This window comes from Nomascus leucogenys, chromosome 22a, assembly GCF_006542625.1.
Source record: "Nomascus leucogenys isolate Asia chromosome 22a, Asia_NLE_v1, whole genome shotgun sequence".
In the NCBI taxonomy this organism is placed as follows: Eukaryota; Metazoa; Chordata; class Mammalia; order Primates; family Hylobatidae; genus Nomascus; species Nomascus leucogenys.
In genome coordinates, this window is record NC_044402.1 from 116,824,391 (window position 1) to 116,829,905 (window position 5,515).

General features: G+C 45.9%; 1 pseudogene across 1 annotated transcript; it reads left to right on the plus strand.

The window, feature by feature from the left end:
- Window positions 1-3,127: 3,127 nt before the first annotated feature.
- On the plus strand, window positions 3,128-5,101 carry LOC100605818 (annotated as a pseudogene). The gene has a single exon (XR_004027729.1). The product of XR_004027729.1 is annotated as a cyclic AMP-dependent transcription factor ATF-4 pseudogene (transcript).
- The last annotated feature ends 414 nt before the right edge of the window (window positions 5,102-5,515 follow it).

The window sequence follows — 5,515 nt, forward strand, 5'->3', positions numbered from 1 at the left end:
ATAATTGATCTATTTATTCATTTATCAGTTCTCATCACCCTAGACTCTCTGTCAGGTACTGAGAATAGGGAGATTAATGAACCGGAATCCCTGACTTTGATATACTCTTAGGCTGATCAGTGGGATTAGCATGCAGATAATGACATTAAAAGTGAGAATGGAATAGCTTCTTTCAAAGTGGTATAAGCAAAATGAATTAAGAAACCAGAAGAAGGTATAATTGCTCTCACTGGGAATGGAAGATGGAGGAGGAATCAGCGAAGGCTTCCTAGAGACAGCATTTGGATTGGGCCATGTGGAATCTGTAAGATTTATACAAGGGGTGTAGGACAGGAAGGGCCTTCCAGGCCAGAGAAACTACGTAAACAAGGGCACCAAAGTGTGTTGTGACGAGGGCCATTTTGTTAACTTCTGTCATGAAAATTTTCAAATACACACACAAAAAAGAAGGTAATGCATTTGTTTTACCTTCTTGTTTTGTTGTTTTAGCTAAATAAGGCTTTATTTATTTATTTATTTATTTTTGAGACAGTCTCGCTCTATTGCCCAGGCTGCAGTGCACTGGCTCAATCTCGGCTCACTGTGACCTCCACCTCCCGGGTTCAAGTGATTCTCCTGCCTCAGCCTCCCAAGTAGCTGGGATTATAGGCACCTACCACCACACCTGGTTAATTTTTGTATTTTTAGTAGAGACAGGTTTCAGTATGTTGGTCAGGCTGGTCTCGAACTCCTGACCTCAAGCAACCCACCCGCCTCGGCCTCCCAAAGTGCTGGGATTACAGGGGCTTTATTTATTTGATGTTTGTTTACTCTGTCTGATTCTCTAGGGTCTCCATCTGCCTTGGGACTCAGAAAGCAGCCTTCACCTTGTTTGTTTCAGTAGCTCCATAATGTCAGTCTCCTTGACTGACTTTCCCAAGTCACATCTGGCAGGCTCTGTGGCCAGGACTGATGTCTGTGAGGCTTCAGGCATTTGGCTGGACAAGCAGAAACCTTCAGTGAACATCCACAGTCAGTCCCCGGGCAGAGGACTGACTGGCCCCTGAGGACTGGAACCTGGAGTGGGCACGGGGCATCACACACTTTGTCTGCCATCATCTACTGTTGGAAGGAAAACCCTGGCCTAGGAAGGATTTGGAAGGTGGGAGAAAAGACGTAGAGGAGAGAAGGAAAAGAACCAACTGCCTGCAGTCTGGATGATCCTGCTTCTGTGCTTGCCAGCCTTGCTTGCAGCTTCTATTGGGCACAGAGGGAGCTGGACTAGCAGGCAGACACTCTCAAAGATGGCTGGCTGCATCTGTGTGCGGTGCCTCTCAGCCAACCGGACTCCTCTCAACCGCGTGCTGGCAGCAAAAACTCCAGATCTCTGGTCACTCCAAAGGCTATTCTAGAAAAACCTCTGGTCTGGAGGACCAAGGCCTAACTGAAGGTAGGGGAGGCCACTCCTGCTGTCCAACCCAAGGTCTCTTCCCTGCCCCTGCCCTACATTAAATTACCAAATAAAGTCTGAAGTACAGATTTCCTTGCTCTCAAACTTTCCTTATCACAGAACCATAGAAACAGAGGCAGTGGGAAGCCTCAGGAGTCCTCTACCCCAAACCCTTTAGGGCCCACCCTGCTACAAGTTCTCAGGAAAGATGACCCAGGACTTTATCTAAGTACAAGGTACCTATTTTCTAAAAAAGATTTTACTCGTTGTTGTTGTTGTTTGAGACAGAGTCTTGCTCTGTCGCCCAGGCTGGAGTGCAGTGGCACAATCTCAGCTCACTTCAGCCTCTGCCTTCCAGGTTCAAGCAATTCTTGTGCCTCAGCCTCCTGAGTAGCTGGGATTACAGGTGTGCATCACCACACCTGGCTACTGTTTGATTTTCAGTAGAGATGGGGTTTCTCCAAGTTGGCCAGGCTGGTCTTGAACTCCTGACCTCAGATGATCCACCCGCCTTGGCCTCCCAAAGTGCTGGGATTACAGGCGTGAGCCACCATGCCCGGCCTACTCATTGTTTTTAATAGTTACTTAATATTCTACTGTATATATGCACCGTAATTTAAAACATTACCCAAATATCACATGAATTCATTTTTATAATTAAAATGCAAACAATATAAGCAGAGAGAAAGTTCCCCCTTCACATTCCTCAACCTCATCCTCTCCCCCCCAAAATCGCTCTAATCAGTTTGGTTGTATCCCTCCATATTCTTTTGGATGTGGCATCTTAAAATATGAGATGTAGGTGTGGTTTTGTTGTGGTGGTTGTTCTCCAAGTATGTGATCATTGTGCATCTTGTCCTGCAGATTTCATTTTTCAATTAACGATATGATTTTGAGAACTTTCCCTGTCAGTCCTTCCATGCCTATGACATTCTCTGATGCTGATGGTATTGCATGGTTTCAATATCTCATACTCCATCATCACTCCCATGTGACAGACATTTAGATTCTTTCCAATTTATCTCATTATTACGCTCATATTGCTCTCATTTCCCAAGCTCTTTGCGAATGCAACATCTGCTACTCTCGCTCTAGGAGAGTTCCAAAGAAATGGAATCCCTGGGTTGAAGGACATGTATATTTAAAATTCAATAGAATACTACCAAATAGCCCTCAAAAACAGCCTACTAATTTATCCTCCTACCCTCAGGATGGGCCAGATGCCCCCAGCTGGCCTACCCAGCATCCAGTCCCATCTCCTTTTCCCTTGGTGCATTCCATAGTAGTAGCTGGTAAATAAATAAAAAAGGGTAAATAATCACTTTCCTAGCCCACCCCTCCAGCAGCTAAGTGTGGCTATAAGACATGTTTTTGGCCACAATGCTACACATGGAAGCATCTAGGAGCAGAAACACAGTTCTTTACCTTTTCAGTTTTGTTTGTTTGTTTGTTTGTTTTTTGAGACAGAGTTTTGCTCATGTTGCCCAGGCTGGAGTGCAATGGCATGATTTTGGCTCACTGCAACCTCCACCTCCCAGGTTCAGGTGATTCTCCTGCCTCAGCCTCCCGAGTAGTTGGGATTACAGGAGCACGCCACCATGTCTGGCTAATTATTTATTTTATTTTTATGTTTTGTAATTTTAGTAGAGACGGGGTTTCACCATATTGGCCAGGCTGGTCTTGAACTCCTGACCTCAGGTGATACACCCACCTCAGGCTCCCAAAGTGCTGGGATTACAGGACTGAGCCACCGTGCCAGGCCAGCTTTTCTTGACATAAAGGAGAGATGTGACTGGGGCCACCCCTTATCTCATCTCAAGATGAGCTATCATATTGAGACTATGAGGTTAGAGTCACAGGTGACAAATCAACATTTTAAGGGTGCCAGAGCAGATGACAGAAAGAGCCTGAGTTGCTAGTGGCATCACCAAGCAACTGGACTGATGCCAGCAGCCATGTACACTGGACATCTTATTACAAAAGGAAAACACACCCTTAATTGTTTAAACTCCTGCTAGTTGGGTATGTTACTTGTAACTGAAGAAAAACTTGAATGGGACAGAGTACTGATTCCAGGTACCCATTTTGCTTTGATTCAACCTTTTTTAAAAAAATGTTGTGGGTACATAATAGGCATATATATTTATGGGGTACATGAGATATTTTGATACAGTCATACAATGCATAATAATCACATCAGGGTAAACGTGGTATCCATCGCCTCAAGAATTTATCCTTTTTGCATTTCTACTTCGCTCGCCCACGGATGTAGTTTTTTCCGCACGTGCGCGCCTTCCCTCCTCCCCGCCCTCAGGGTCCGCGGCCACCATGGCGTATTAGGGGCAGCAGTGCCTGCGGCAGCATTGGCCTTTGCAGCGGCGGCAGCAGCACCAGGCTCTGCAGCGGCACCCCCCAGCGGCTTAAGCCATGGCGCTTCTCACGGCATTCAGTAGCAGCGTTGCTGTAACCGACAAAGACACCTTCGAATTAAACACATTCCTCGATTCCAGCAAAGCACCGCAACATGACCGAAATGAGCTTCCTGAGCAGCGAGGTGTTGGTGGGGGACTTGATGTCCCCCTTCGACCAGGTTTGGGGGCTGAGGAAAGCCTAGGTCTGTTAAATGACTACCTGGAGGTGGCCAAGCACTTCAAACCTCATGGGTTCTCCAGCGACAAGGCTAAGGCGGGCTCCTCCGAATGGCTGGCTGTGGATGGGTTGGTCAGTCCCTCCAACAAGAGCAAGGAGGATGCCTTCTCTGGGACAGATTGGATGTTGGAGAAAATGGATTTGAAGGAGTTCGACTTTGATGCCCTGTTGGGTATAGATGACCTGGAAACCATGCCAGATGACCTTTTGACCACTTTGGATGACACTTGTGATCTCTTTGCCCCCCTAGTCCAGGAGACTAATAAGGAGCCCCCCCAGACGGTGAACCCAATTGGCCATCTCCCTCCCAGAAAGTTTAATAAAACCCAACCAGGTTGCCCCCTTCACCTTCTTGCAACCTCTTCCCCTTTCCCCAGGAGTCCTGTCCTCCACTCCAGATCATTCCTTTAGTTTAGAGCTGGGCAGTGAAGTGGATATCACTGAAGGAGATAGGAAGCCAGACTCCACTGCTTACGTTGTCATGATCCCTCAGTGCATAAAGGAGGAAGACACTCCTTCAGATAATGATAGTGGAATATGTATGAGCCCGGAGTTGTATCTGGGGTCTCCTCAGCATAGCCCTTCTACCAGGGGCTCTCCAAATAGGAGTCTCCCATCTCCAGATGTTCTCTGTGGGTCTGCCCGCCCCAAACCTTACGATCCTCCTGGAGAGAAGATGATAGCAACAAAAGTAAAGGGTGAGAAACTGGATAAGAAGCTGAAAAAAATGGAGCAAAACAAGACAGCAGCCACTAGGTACCGCCAGAAGAAGAGGGTGGAGCAGGAGGCTCTCACTGGCGAGTGCAAAGAGCTAGAAAAGAAGAACGAGGCTCTAAAAGAGAGGGCGGATTCCCTGGCCAAGGAGATCCAGTACCTGAAAGATTTGATAGAAGATGTCCGCAAGGCAAGGGGGAAGAAAAGGGTCCCCTAGTTGAGGGTAGTCAGGAGCGTCAATATGCTTGTACATAGAGTGTCTGCTGTAGCTGTGTGTTCCAATAAATTATTTTGTAGGGAAAAAAAAAAGAATTTATCCTTTTTTATGTTACAAATCATCTAATTATATACCCTTTTGGTTATTTTTAAATGTACAATAAGTTATTGTTGACTCTAGTCACCTGTTGTGCTATCAAATACTAGACTTTATTCATTCTAACTACATTTTTGTGCTCATTAATTGTCCCCACTTTCCCCGTCTCCCACTACCCTTTCCAGCCTTACCATCCTTCTACTCTCTATCTCCATGAGTTCAATTTTTTAAATTTTTAGCTCCCACAAATAAATGAGAACATGCAAAGTTTGTCTTTCTTTGCCTGGCTTATTTCACTTCATGTCCTCCAGTTCCATCCATGTTGTTGCAATGACAGGATCTCATTCATTTTTATAGCTGAATAGTACTCCATTGTGTATGATGTACCACATTTTCTTTATCCGTTCATC